We start from the raw sequence: 16,005 nt of genomic DNA, 5'->3' as shown, positions 1-16,005 counted from the left end.
GTCTGTTTACAAGGAACCACTTAGTACTTTTCTGAAAGACAATATTGACAATTTCATCAGTTAATTCTTGTTTGTTAGGTGTGATTACTATACTTGTATCATCAGCAAAGAGAACTAACTTTGCCTCTTCATGAATATAGAATGGCAAGTCATTAATATATATTAAGAACAACAAAGGACCCAAGACTGACCCTTGTGGAACTTCATTCTTGATAGTTCCCCAGTTTGAGGAATGTGCTGATCTTTGCATGTTATGAGAACTACTTATTTCAACTTTCTGCACTCTTCCAGTTAAGTAAGAACTAAACCATTTGTGCACTGTCCCACTCATGCCACAATACTTGAGCTTGTCTAGCAGAATTTCATGATTTACACAATCAAAAGCCTTTGAGAGATCAATCAATGGCAACAAAGGCTAACTAGTAATGCTCAGAGAACTACACGAACATACCTGGCAGGCGCAGGTACGGCGTCTCCTTAAGTCGGCTCTGTAGTGGTGGTAGCCGCACCTGATGCAGGAGGGTTTGGGGAGCGGGGGGGCGAGGATTTTCTGGTGCGGCCACAGACTGGTGTGGCCGTCACGTGTGTTACTGGCAGCCTCCCGACGTGGACTGCCTGGCATGTCGATAGCTTACGACACCACGCTGCGAGTTGTCACAATTAATACTGCGCTATTTCGTTGTCTGCTTAGGGGACTGGTTACAAAATTCACCAATTATAGCACTGATGTATTGTATGGAGTCTAGATTTGACGTCTCTTGTAGTGGCGAAAGTCTGATTATCTTACGAACTCAATTGTACGCAGTCGCTTATTTCTGACGACAGAAGTGGAATCTGGTTTCGCAGGACGGTGCGGATCAGATTGTGGAAAGTCAAGGTCAGTTACTGTTAGTTATACAGGAACACACAAAACATTATTGCTTAAACGAATGCACAGTTTCTCTTTAAAACAACAAAGAGCAACTCACGGCTGAGGGCCCAAGTAACTTCTCCAGAATAAGTTTAAATGATTGCTTTTAAAACACCAGGATTTTGAGTAATGGCTGAAGGCCTTACTTAAGTAAAACTACAATATCTTCCGGCTAAAGGCCATATTAAGGAAAATTCAAGTTAATTCTTCGGTTGAAGGCCCAATTAAAAAAAATTCTTTACATAAATAGAGAGACTTTAAAGATAAGCCTCTACACTGTACAACAGAAAAACATCTTGAGAAAGTCGAAGTATTTGTCGGCTTAAGGCGCAAGCAATTACGCAAGAATAATTAAAGACCACCTTAAGATAAACATTTACGGAACACGGCTGAAGGCCGCTCCAAGAATTCAAAATAACTAAAGAGAATCCTTATAGGTAAGGACTTGCGTATTAAAGCCACAGATTCTGAAACAAACGCAGCTGAAGGCCTAAATAGAGAGAAATAAGAATTTCAAATGAAACACTGCTGAAGGTCTAATCGTAAGTTGTTACGAAGTTCGGCTGAAGGCCATATACTAAACATAAAACAGACAATATTAATACACGGCGCAAGGCGTGGCACAGTACCTGCGCCCAAATAAAATGACAGTGACAATCACAGTGGTGCTCAGAAGTGTTCCAATCGTCGGCCTGGGGAGGAAACTCCAACCACAGTTTAGGTGAGACAGACAGCCAAGCGTAACACTAAATAATCGGGGTACAGCACGACCTACGGACGGCTGACGAACCAACCAACTGCCTGATCAATTCCCTTCCACCCAAGAAACAGCACGACAACCAAAGGTACCAGCGAAAACGAGGATCGCATCAGGATTATGTCTTAATAATTGGAATATAAACACAGTCAAGGCAGAATAAACAAAGAAAAAAAGAAAACAACACCAAGCTGTCGAACTACACGCTGCGCCGGAAAGCATCAACATGCCGAGGAAAACACCTTGCTGCAAAACTACGCTAACGACTAAGGCAGGTAACGGGAACGTTAACGGCCACAAGGCAGAAAATACCGCTGAAGCACTTCACTACTAAATTGTAATCATTTCAAAGGTTAAACACTATACAGGGAGACGGCTGCAAAATTTTGCCGACTTCAACACACCATCACGTTGCTGCTTGTGGGGTCAGCCCTTGGAGGCAACAACAAGCAATTAACGTAGAGATCTCACAACGGTTGAGCTTTCATGAGAGGTTTACTGATTACTCAACTCCAAAATGCAGGTGCGGTGGGCGACGTACTTAGCAGTTATCGCAGCTAGTGCCACACAACTCCGACCCCGCGTACACGCCACCAGCTGCCTCGGTCTGACCACACGCCGCAGAAACTTCCTCGCTGCCATGCCGCAGCCGACAACTCCCCACACCCGGAAACGGAAAAAGGTCAAATACATTTCTGCCGATATGACTACGGTAGAACGACCAACCAACGGTCGTTCCCGCTCCAGTCTCCTTCCGTCGTACAGTCCGTGTGTGTCGCCAGCGGTCGACAAGTACTGACTGTCCGCACCTCACTGGGTTCAAATGGTTCAAATGGCTCTGAGCACTATGGGACTTAACTTCTGTGGTCATCAGTCCCCTAGAACTTAGAACTACTTAAACCTAACTAACCTAAGGACATCACACACATCCATGCCCGATGCAGGATTCGAACCTGCGACCGTAGCAGTCGCGCGGTTCCGTACTGAAGCGCCTAGAACCGCTAGACCACCGCGGCCGGCACCGCACTGGGGCTCCGTGCCCGACGCTCCTTCGTCCGCGACCGCTGCCCCGTCCCCGACACCTACTCCGTACCCCATCAATAGCCACACGCACCATGACACGGAAATATAACTGTCACACCAAACAAGTTATGGCAGTACCAGTGTCGATAAACGCTGTTGCTGCCGCTGACGGAGGCAAGTGTGCAACTCGTTCAGATAGTAACTGAGGGAGGAATAAGACGCCACTCGATGGGTGACACAATGCCCAAAAGGAAAAACTGCATCAACGCGAGCCGACCACGGCTCAAGAAGAAGTTCATGCAGCACAAGTCAAAAAATACAATATTTTAACTGCTTACTGGATCACTCCCACTCATGGTTCTGCCTCTTTTTCTTATTTATTTTATTTGTTTCTTTAGTCAGAGTCTTCCGATTAGTTTTATGCCACCCGTCACGAATTCCTCTCCTCCGAAAACCTCTTCTTTTCAGAGTAACACTTGTACCCTGCTTCCTCAGTTATATGGTGGATGTATTTCAATCTCTGTCTTCCAACATACATAGTTTTTACCCTGTATAGTCCTGTCTGGTACCAAGGAGGGCATCGTCTGATGTCTTACCAGCTGTCCAACCATCCTGTTATAACAACAACAACGCTGTACTATTGTTCAAAAATGGTTCAAATGGCTCCGAGCACCATGCGACTTAACTTCTTAGGTCATCAGTCGCCTAGAACTTAGAAGTAATTAAACCTAACTAACCTAAGGACATCACACACATCCATGCCCGAGGCAGGATTCGAACCTGCGACCGCAGCAGTCGCGCTGTTCCGGACTGAGCGCCTAGAACCGCTAGACCACCGCGGCCGGCCAAATTAAATGCCCCGGGTGGGGATGTACTATTGTACATATAATATTTTTTTCTTCTGATTTTCGATAAATTATTGTAATCGATGTTCTGATTTCATTTCTTTTTTGATTCATGTCATTGTGTTAAGAAAACTGTAAACAATTTTCAATTTGAATATTAATGTTTATGTCAAATGTCAAACAATATTGTAACAGAATTGAAGTGTAAGAAACGTTGGAAATATTGTGTGATGTTTAAAATTGTAACTGTGCGTCTGGTCCATACGTATAGGCAATGTATTAGGATATGTAGAATGCAAAACCTCGGGTGAATACCCTGTCTGTAGGGGAGCGGTAAAAGGTGGATGGCAGGCGAGCGTGGGAAAATGCACACGGGCGCTGCACGGCATAACGGGCTCAGCAGTCGTAGTTGGAGTTGGGCATTGGTCTGAGCCACACGTTCTGGATCGAGGAGGCTCTCTTGGATGACGCAGTTTCATTGAGCCTCGGATATGCCGTTCCTACGCCCATTCAGCATGGCAAAATTCCATAGACACTAAATGGAAAAGTATTGCGACGCTTTTGAAGAAATAAAGCGCCGATACAACAAGAGCCATTGATGTGGTTGTATGTGTGCTCTGTGCCTCGCCATCTCGCCGCCTGCCAACCGCCGCATCGACACGAACAGGTTGAAACATTTAGTACTGTATTCGTATGGACTAGTGTTACTTTTGTTCCATACTGTTCAATAACAACTTAAATTTTACCATAACTGTCCTATCATTTAATTATCCTCAAAACTAACCTAGACAGGGTCCTTTCCAAATGTCGTGCAATCCGAGTGTCCCGAAAAGAAAAATTAAAGTTTGTGTTAATAATAATTACCTGCAGACCTAGCTATGTTAGAATGATGTTTAAGGAACTGTCTTGTTAATGAATTAGTTAATGAATAACGGAGATCTGACAAAGTTGGAGGTTAATTTTGATATTGATTTAGTAATGAAGTTTAATTATTTCGAGACAGATATAATGGTATTTAAATGAGCAGGAAATAAGATGAAAAGAGTAGTAACTCATATATTGGAAATCTCGAGCACATAATGATTTCAGTAATCAAAATTTTTAATACAGTGATCATAACAGTTTCAGGGTCCCCCCCTTTTTTTATTCATTTGAATTCTGAAGTGTTCTAAACTGATTTGACCAGCAAAGTTAAAGTCAATATAAAAACCAAAATTTATCAGTGTTTTATCTTTATCAAAATTGACATTGTGTGTGTGCTTCGAAAGTGCTATTTCTAGGGTAACCTATGCCCGATTTTAATCAGATCAATAGACAGTACGAAGTTTTGTAGTAAACATTATAGTGTAGTGTTATGTATTTATGGTTTATCCATATCAGTACAGAATGTGAAATTATCAGTTCAGTACATTTTCTGGTTCTAAAATTTACCATATTATGCAGTGTTACTACGTGTTGTTTTGCATGAACGTACATCAACTTGTACAGGGAAGAAACTCAGTTAATGCCTAATTAGGCTGGCGACCGTATTATTAACAAATTGGTAGCTTCTTCTGTGTTGCTTTCTTGTCCGTCCTGACGTGTAGTTGCATTTCGGTCTTGCTTGACGTATCATTGTTATTACAGAGTGGGTGTAAGTCTGATTTGCCTCCATTCATGTACACGCGGTCAATATCTATACCAAAATCCTTTCTCATAAGGTGAAGCCCGTCAACTTACCGTAGTACAGGCTTTAAGGAGTATCGTGTGCCACACGCGCGCCAGCGTTACACTGTCCCTTCTTCGTGTCAGCCTTTTCCCTATGTTCGTCTTTTCACCGATTCTGTGGAGATGCTTCCCATCTTATCAATGCACCAATTTTTCAACTTTCATCCATGAGACCTCCATAGCCCCTTAGACTCTCCTATTCCGGTTTTCACACTGTCCTTGATACACTGCCGTACAGCTTTGCGTACCAAATGCACTTTCTCAGAAATCCCTTCCTGATATTGAGGCATATATTTGATACCAGTAGACTTCTCTGGGCGGGGAATGCCCTCTTTTCCCATTGGAGTACGCTTTTTATGTCCTCCTTGCTTCGTCCGTCATGGGTCACCTTGCTTTCTATGTAGAAGAATTTATACTTCATGATCATCAATTCTGATTTCTCCTAATTCTCCTTAATTCACTGCTGCGCGCCTGCACAACCCTTTGTTGTGCTCGCTCTGCTGCTGTGCCCACCTACCGCGCTGTGCGTGCACAGCTGTGGTCAGCCGTCCTTCACAAAGCGACCGCACATCATTCTGGAGCCACTGTTTCCGCTTCACTTTGGCCTCCTGTGGTCTCTGCTGCAGTCAGTCAAAATTACTTTAGGACTTTCGGCAATAGCAGGTGGAGGCACGCAACAGAGCTGACATGTCGGTCGACTCGCTCGAACTTGCAAACTATTCAGTGCACAAATACGGGACTGCCTTCATTGTTTTCTGGTAGAGCGGGGCTGATCTCATTTTCGTTTCATTTCTGGCTACAAATTATTAAGACGATGTAAGGATACTTAAATAAAATACATGTCCTGTCGATACTACCGAGTTTTTGACATGTGTGGACTTTCTTGTTTATTGCAGTCAGATGGAGAGTTCACGCAAAAGAAATCTTAAAAATACATCACATTTTCACCCACCGTTAAATGGGATTCTGTAAGACTTTCCCAACATGAGATAACCAGAACGTAAAATGCTCCTACCATTGCACAAAAAATAAGAATATATCCTGGGCAGGGTTAGGGAAGAAGGGAACTAGCGTTTCGTCTTTTCTAGCAGTTTCAAGGTATTTGGTATTCAAATCAAAACATCTTGACGTATTCCAGATTTTTTAATTGTTAATGTTAGTACCTATATCATGCAACTTAAAGGATCGTGAAAAGTAAAGTAACATTATACACAACATCATGTCATATAACACGTCACATGACGTCTTGTTGTCCTACATTGCATTTATCATGTCGTCACCGTGACACAACTTGTCATTAAACTTAGGATGCACGAATCCCCACTCTGGGAGTACCTCCTGTTATAGATGCAACCCCAACTCTCGGGTAATTCCTAATATAGATGCATCTCATTCTATAGAAGCTCGTGAATTGGTGTCAGGTTGTCGTCACACATTACAGCACACATGCAACACGTGGAGCGTCCAAGAGAGCTCCCTGCGCTGGAGAAGTAATGGTAACTCGTAAAAAATCGTAATACGCGAAGATGTTTTAATTTCAATGTCTTCGAAGCTGCCAGATACTTCGAAAAGCTAGTTGCCTTCTTTATATCCCTAACTCTGTCCAGGACATATTCGCCTTTTTTGTGCTACTATAGGAGCATTTTTCGTTCTGGTTCCTCAGTTTTACTCTACTGTAATTTTGACATTACACCAACATGGCTTTGCAACCGAAGTGGACTTTAGTTGACTTGGGCAACAACTGACCCGGTACAGGTTTTGTTATTGCCTTTCGAACCATCTTGCTTATATAGTGAGAGCGGATAAAAGTTTGTCAAAACTACAGAATGACCATTAATTAAATGTGTATGTCTACCTTCTTACAAAATTTGAAACGATTTGTACAGAAGTAGCCTCGTAAAAAGACTCACACAAAACATTTTTTAGCATGTAAACTTCAAATAAAGGTTCATTTTTGAAAGCGAGTTTTAATTTTTGTCATAAGCATGCATTTTTTTTATTTAGCTTGACTTTAAACCATCGTATCTCAACAATGTATTAAGATTATTGAACAAAAATTGTTTCGACTTTGTCTTTCGTGCAAAACCTGAATTGATTCGTACGAATTTAAATTACAGAAGCGGCGCGTTTCGAGAACCTCTCAGAAAAACCGGTTTTATTAGGTAAAATTCAAAGGAAACACGATTCTTTTCGGAACGATTACAACTTATTTTAGACTAAGGTCCGATACACTGGTAAATCCGAACGATAGTCGCTGTTTTTGCACCTAAAGGCCGAACGGTACACAAAATATAGTGCTACTAGCTAAGCATTAATTCCAGTCCAATTAAAATTATTTACAAAAGGAACTAAGAGATTTGTAGAGTTTGCCTGGGTTATTCGTTCAAACTTACTTAATGTACTAAAGCATAACTACCGTAAGACATATGTTGCAAATAGCCGTTTCTCCGGGCTACACCAAAAACGTTTTACTTCATTTTCTTAGCTCAAATAGGAACCGAGCCCCAATACCCCTCTAAACTTCGTACCCCCCCCCCCTCCCCCCCCACGAAAAGCTGCGATTCTTTGCGTAGCCTTTTCGGTAATATGTGTTACAGCACTTCCTCGATGTGACGATTACAGTTAAATGTCATGAACGATGGTTAGCTCATGTCTCAGGAAGACTCGATCACAATTGTGGTGTCGTTACGAGAAACAGATCGCTATGTTTATTCTTGAAGGTGTTATTGTGGTCTTCAGTCCTGAGACTGGTTTGATGCAGCCCTCCATGCTGCTCTATCCTGTGCAAGCTTCTTCATCTCCCAATACTTACTGCAACCTACATCCTTCTTAATCTGCTTAGTGTATTCATGTCTTGGTCTCCCTCTACGATTTTAACCCTCCACGCTGACCTCCAATGCTAAATTTGTGATCCCTTGATGCCTCAGAACAAGTCTTACCAACTGGTTCCATCTTCGTGTCAAGTTGTGCCTCAAACTCCTCTTCTCCCCAATTCTATTCAATACCTCCTCATTAGTTATGTAATCTACCCATCTAATTTTCTGCATTCTTCTGTAGCACCACATTTCGAAAGCTTCTATTCTCTTCTTGTCCAAACTTTTTATTGTCCATGTTTCACTTCCATACATGGCTATACTCCATTCAAATACTTTCAGAAACGACTTCCTGACACTTAACTCTATACTCGATGTTAACAAATTTCTCTTCATCAGAAACGCTTTCCTTGCCATTGCCAGTCTACATTTTATATTTTCTCTACTTCGACCAACATCAGTTATTTTGCTCCCCAAAAAGCAAAACTCCTTTACTACTTTAAGTGTCTCAGCTATTAATCTAATTCCCTCAGCGTCACCCGATTTAATTCGACTACATTGCATTATCCTAGTTTTGCTGTTGTTGATCTTCATCTTATATTCTCCTTTCAAGACACTGTCCATTCCGTTCAACTGCTCTTCCAAGTCCTTTGCTGTCTCTGACAGAATTACTATGTCATCGGCGAACCTCAAAGTTTTTATTTCTTCTCCATGGATTTTAATACCTACTCCTATTTTTTCTTTTGTTTCCTTTACTGCTTGCTCAATATACAAGTTGAATAACATCGGTGAGAGGCCACAACCCTGTCTCACTCCCTTCCCAACCGCTGCTTTCCTTTCATGTCCGTAGTCTCTTATAATTGCCATGTGGTTTCTGTACAAATTGTAACTGGCCTTTCGCTCCCTCTATTTTACCCCTGCCACCGTTAGAATTTGAAAGGGAGTATTCCAGTCAACATTGTCAAGAGCTTTCTCTAAGTCTACAATAGAAACGTAGGTTTGCCATTCTGTAATCTTTCTCCTAAGATAAATCGTAGAGTCAGTATTGCCTCACGTGTTCCAATATTTCTACGGAATCGAAACTGATTTTCTCCGAGGTCGGCTTCTGCCACTTTTTCCATTCGTCTATAAAGTATTCGCGTGACTTATTAAACTGATAATTTGGTAATTTTCACATCTGTCAACATCTGCTTTCCTTTTGATTGGAATTATTATATTCTTCTTGAAGTATGGGGGTATTTCGCGTGTCTCATACATCTTGCTCACCAGATGGTAGAGTTTAGTCAGGACTGGCTCTCCCAAGGCCGTCGGTAGTTATAATGGAATGGTTTAGACCCGGAGCCTTGTTTCGACTTAGGTCTTTCAGTGCTCTGTCAAACTCTTCGCGCAGTATCGTATCACCCATTTCATCTTCATCTACATCATCGTCCATTTCGATAATATTGTCCTCAAGTACATCGCCCATGTACAGACCCTCTATATACTCCTTCCACCTTTCAGCTTTTTCTTCTTGGCTTAGAACTGGGTTTCCATCTGATCTCTTGATATTCGTACAAGTGGTTCTCTTTTCTCCAAGAGTCTCTTTAATTTTAATGTAGGCAGTATGTATCTTATCCCTAGTGAGATAATCCCCTACAGCCTTACATTTGTCCTCTAGCCATCCCTGCTTAGCCATTTTGCACTTGCTGTCGATTTAATTTTTGAGACGTTTGTATTCCTTTTTGCCTGCTTCATTTACTGCATTTTTATATTTTCTCCTTTCATCAATTAAATTCAATATTTCTTCTGTTACCAAAGGATTTATACTAGCCCTTGTCTTTTTACCTACTTTAACCTCAGCTGCCTTAACTACTTCATCCTTCAGAGTTACCCTTTCTTCTTCTACTGTATATCTTTCCCCCGTTCGTGACAACTATTCCCTTAGGCTCACCCTGAAACTCTGTACAACCTCTGGTTTAGTCAGTTTATCCAGGTCCCATCTCCTTAAATTCCTACCTTTTTGCAGTTTATTCAGTTTTAGTCTATAGTTCATAACAGATTGTGGTGGGAGTCCACATCTGCCCTGGAAATGTCTTACAATTTAAAACCTGGTTCCTAAATCTCTGTCTTACCATTATATAATCTATCTGAAACCCGTCAGTATCTCCTGGATTCTTCCATGTATACATCCTTCTTTTATGACTCTTGAACCAAGTGTTGGCTATGATTAGGTTATGCTCTGTGCAAAATTCTACCAGGCGGCTTCGTCCTCTTCAATTTTTTACCCCCAATCCATATTCACCTACTATGTTTCCTTCTTTCCTTTTTCCTACTCTCGAATTCCAGTCACCCATGACTATTAAATTTTCGTCTCCCTTCACTACCTGAATAATTTATTTTATCTCATCATACATTTTATCAATTTTCTCATCATCTGCAGAGCTAATTGACTTTGTATTTATAACCCTGTATTCACCTGACCAAAAGTCTTGTTCCTCCTGCCACCGAACGTCACTAATTCCCACTATATCTAACTTTAACCTATTTATAACCCTGTATTCACCTGACCAAAAGTCTTGTTCCTCCTGCCACCGAACGTCACTAATTCCCACTATATCTAACTTTAACCTATCCATTTCCATTTTTAAATTTTCTAACCTACCTGCCCGATTAAGGGATCTGACATACCACGCTCCGATCCGTAGAACGCCAGTTTTCTTACTCCTGATAACGACGTGCTCTTGAGTAGTCCCCCCCCGGAGATCCGAATGGGGGACTATTTTACCTCCGGAATATTTTACCCAAGAGGACGCCATCATCATTTAACCATACAGTAAAGCTGCATGCCCTCGGGAAAAATTACGGCCGTTGTTTCCCGTTGCTTTCAGCTGTTCGCAGTACCAGAACAGCAAGGCCGTTTTGGTTAGTGTTACAAGGCCAGATCAGTCAATCATCCAGACTATTGCCCCTGCAACTACTGAATTTTTTTGATCACCCTACTTTTTTTAATTTTAAGAAAAATGAGATTTATACGTGTTTGTCGATCTGCGAAACCTTGTTAAATAGGGCTACCGGTATTAGGAGGAAGAACAAAAGCGTACAAAAACAGTGCCTTTGTACTGCGACAGTTGTATTGTAAAATGTGATATAAGTTTTGTGTAATATAGGCTGATCGCCTCAGACAATTAGGACTTAGTTGCTGCTAATGACTTTCTTATTAATACGCTAAAATGAACGATTTCTAATTTTATTACGAAGCTACTTTTCATTGCAGACTTGAGCACGCCAGACATACAAATGAATTCGCCTATGTTATATTTCTACGGTGACAACAGAGAAATTCTATTGACATTTCTCTTGTCGCTATGAGGGAGCTTTCAAATGTCACTGTACTGTTGTTTAATAAAACGATGTTCTCTTCCAGTGAAATGAAGTAGCTATATTCTGTGATGCTTTTTTCCTGATGCTGTACGTATGACCCCGGCTTGTTTCAGTCTTCATTGGCAACGTGTGCATCGACTGCATGCAAGCTGCAATCACTATTAGTCCTGGAAGTAATCTTTAATTTGTGCCCATATTAACTCTACAGCGTAGAAAAGACAGTAATAGGGTGTAAGTCTAATGAATAATCGTTGCCCATATTCTTTGCTGGCACTTTGATTTAGTACAAGGTAGGCTGTGGTTTATGGAACTATATTAATTTCATTAATTCCACATTTCTAAGATTATTACCTACATTGACGTTACGACGCTGACATTAGTCAATATTTTCCTCCATTTCGCTTTGCCATAGTAGGTGTCTTGTCAACAAGAACTGAATGGTAATGCGAACAAACTGGAACCGCTGACGATTTTAGCACTTTGGGAATTTGTGAGTCTACGAACCACATATTAAACGTAACATGGTGCATGTCTTCGTCATAATCTTCTGTCTTCAAGATTTAAAAACCAAGAGAGCATTTGGCTGAAAAGCTTGAGAGGTGCCTGCACACAGAAAAATTAATCTACCACAGCTTGGCGTCTGCCGTTTCTTTCGTTGTGTCGCTAGAAGAATGGACCACAGAAATCAGCCTTCGGCACGTTTTATCGAGCCACACCATTTGGTCGATACTGCGAATAAATTGTTTCTAGCATGGCTCGGCATCACACAACAAATACATTTTGGAAATTGGTGGTAATGTGTTATGGGACCAAACTGCTGAGGTCAACGGTCCCTAAACCTGCACACTGCTTAATCTAACTTAAATTAACTTACGCTATGGACAACTCACACACACACACACACACACACACACACACACACACACGCGCGCCCGGGGGAGGACTCGAACCTCCGAAGGGGGACGCCACAAGGACCGTGGCAAGGGGCCTCAGATCGCGCGACTATCACACAACAGATTACAATAACGTCAATAAAATCATCTGCAACCGTAGAAACGGAAAAGAAAAATCACAGGGTGCAACGATTACACAAAAAAGCTGGCTGGCCTCAAAGTCGGTAGAAACTGAAACTGAAGCATAGTGTAAGCGGAAGTGTTTTGGTGAAATGAGGGGTCGGGTGGGGAACGGTGCGGCGGAGGGGGTGGGAGGGGCTGATGGTATGGTAATTGTGGGTGCTTGCTGCGGCAACCGATCTCATAGGATTGACTGATTGACGGAACGCTTGCCGTGCCGACCAGTTGGACTTCACCCCACCAGTTCTGTAATAGATGTCAAACCTACAGTAATTTTGAGTGTCACCAACTACTCCGGGTTCTCAGAACGCGCTTCTGAGCCGCAAATACCTGTTTCACCAACTTATTTCGGTGTATTGAGGATATGATAAGTCCCTTAGAAGCCTTTCCACTACTTCCTACTATCGTAGCTGTTTTCCAACAGACCGAAACGTTGACATGTTTCTCTGTACGTCTGGCATAAATAAATGTCCACAGTCTTGAGATCTGTGAAACTTCTGTTTCGTGTAGCAACATCCGGAGATCGAAACATACGGAATAGTTCGAATGTACTGTGTATACTCGACCTAGTGCGCCAGTTTCCATGATGTCTGGACGATCTTGTACTTGAGTTCCTTGTTTTCGTTGTTGAAAGATTTTTCTTGTTGTGTTCCAAGTACAATAGGTAAGGACGTCGACATATAGTAATGTTTTCGCGAACGAATCCGATTGGCACAATTGATAAAAAGCTGTTAATGTCGTGTTCTGAGGTGAGTTCCTTGCAATTTTTCTGGCTATGTCTTTTGTGAACTAAACTCTTTGTCCATTTTCCAAATGTAGTGCTAGATATAAATGGGTAGGCTTCCGCGGCCAGAGTCAGTCGACAGACAAATGTCTTCTGGGTATGGTAGCGCGTCATATTGTACAAAAATACTGCTGGAGAAAACCTAGTGACAAATGAAATGAACCATCTTTTTAAAAATATGACGTAATGGCATGCGCAGTGACAATAACAACAAAATATAAAGGACACTGAATAGCCAGAACGCACCAGTAGGCCCAGAAGAAAGCCGCTGCAACCGCGGCCGAAATTGTGGTTTTCTCCTGCAGTGGTTTTATACAATCTGTCGCGGTACCATACCCAGAAAACTTTTATGTGTACTGCTAGATGTTTCGTTCTCGTAGACGAAAATCGAAAATCCGCTACGCTGCCTCGTTACTGTTGATACATATTCCCATTTGGTACTTCAGGATCTCGTCGTTTCTGATTTGTTGTTCACTGCCTTTGGCTATTTTAAACAATGCTATGTCACTCACTGCCTTTGTTCACGTACTTACAGACATATCTGACGGATTTCATTCAATTGCAGTATCCTACGTTTATGTGTGCTTGGAACATTTCGATGCCTCGTATTCGTAATTTTGTTGTGAAACCACTGTTTCTTGCTGATCGTCGTCTGTATTTGGGATAGCCATCAACTCCAGTTTTTGTGTCGTCCAAGTATGATTTCGGGTATTTTTCTGTTCTCTTTCCATCAGACAAACACGGTGAATTGGGTTGAATGGCCCGCACGGTCCGTTAATCATGTTTTTCACTGGTATGTGATACAGTTCCGGATCTTCTTGTGGACTGGGATATTCAGCTTCGATGATTTTGTTGATGTCCGAGGGATGAACTGTGTAGCTGTATGAAATTGTGTGAATGAGGCAGTCCTAGTTTTGTAATTCGTTTGTGTGTACATCCTGCATCTAACCCTTCCAAAGATGTGGTATTTTGTGATGACTTCAATAAATCTGATTTGGTTTTATCGGAAAACTTTGCTCTAATGTCTTGTACATTCATAGGGGCTTGTCAGTATATTAGTTGTTCTTTGATTTCTCACCACGATTATTTGCATGTGAATGTTACGAAGAGGTAAAAAAAATGACTCTGAGCATTATGGGACTCAACATCTGCGATTCATCAGTCCCCTATAACTTAGAACTACTTAAAAATAACCAACCTAAGGACATCACACACATCCATGCCCGAAGCAGGATTCGAGCCTGCGACCGTAGCGCCTAGAACAGCTCGGCCACCACGGCCGGCACGAAGAGGTCAGGTCGTTCATATTTTCTTATGTAGGTCATAGCATCTTGAGCGTATTCGTGCATGTGTCTCGTACTTCCTATGTGTGATGAGGGTGAGATTAATATTGTTCCAAAGTTGTCAATATTACCATCATTCATGTTTGCGTCTCGAAGACAGGATGTATTCTTCCACGCGTAGTTCCTTCTGATTCAGTCTTACGTAAAGCATCCGTTCCGCATCTGTTTTTGCATGCCAGGAATTGTTTGAATGAACGGTGAGTGCTAGGGATGTGATTGTACACTCATGTTCACAAAGAAACAGGAAACCTTGAACAACTACAAATAGGTCGTTCATATTCACAGGACATGTACCTAATTATGTTCCCCAGAAGTGATTAGAATTACAGTCATCTTGGTTCAGCACCTGTTGCCTAGTAGGCACAGCGTCAGCCATAATTTGTACCATGCGTCATAGCATCGACCCGTATAAGGCGCGAATGTCGTCCTTTGATATAACCAGGCATATAACCTTGTTCCAAACTTCATCTGCAGTGGTTGGTACTGGGTCACAACGCTGCACCTCTCGTTTTACCATATCCATTTCCGATTGGCGACAAGTCTGCTGATACGGTGGGCCAGGGCACCAGGCTGACGTCTGGTGACACCAAGAAAGCCAGCTTCGTGTATCAACAAGCGGTCGTGCATTATCTTGGTGAAGAATGGTCACTGCGGTGTTGTGCTGAAAGGGTATGGCTACGGATTGTAGGATGTCATTCACGTGGGTCACATTGGTCACAGTGTCCTGGACACATAACGAGATGTGATTTTTTCTTCTACCCAAAAAGCACTCCGCACCATAAGGGCTGGCTTTAGTTGGCGCTGTATGTCTTGTACGAATGCAGGCACTGTGGTGAAATTCCCCCTCCCTGCGTAGATTCCAAAATGCAGATACCATTTTCAAACAAACAGAACTTGGATTAGTCCGAAAACACTCTCTTATACCATTACTATTCCCAGCGACGTTCAATACATCATTCCCGTCTACTATGTGTCTGCACATTCGTCAAAGGTAGGCGGAGATGTAGACGACGCGCTCGTAACCTGTGCCTTAATAACAGGCGACGGGCTGTCACACATGATAGTCTACGATGTGTGCCACTGTTGTGCCAGAGCCAAGGAGGACGCAAATCTGTCCTGCGGTGCCAATCGGATGAGGTGTTGATCTTCTCAGGGAGGTGGTCTGGGAGGTGTGACATGACCCATCTCGTCGTGAACTGCGGCCTTCCGTGAACTATTCTGCACACACCGGTTACTCTGCCGAAACACTTCATCCCACAGGAGCAGCAGATTCCCGGGTGTATCGATCACATTCTCTCAAGCTAACAATGCGCCCTCTTTAAAACTCACTGATAATACTGTACGGTTTGTTCATACGTCTGCGAGGCAATCTGCACGTCTGCTCAGGTGA

Source organism: Schistocerca cancellata, chromosome 6 (genome assembly GCF_023864275.1).
Source record: "Schistocerca cancellata isolate TAMUIC-IGC-003103 chromosome 6, iqSchCanc2.1, whole genome shotgun sequence".
In the NCBI taxonomy this organism is placed as follows: domain Eukaryota; kingdom Metazoa; phylum Arthropoda; class Insecta; order Orthoptera; family Acrididae; genus Schistocerca; species Schistocerca cancellata.
Note: the sequence above shows the minus strand (reverse complement) of the source record.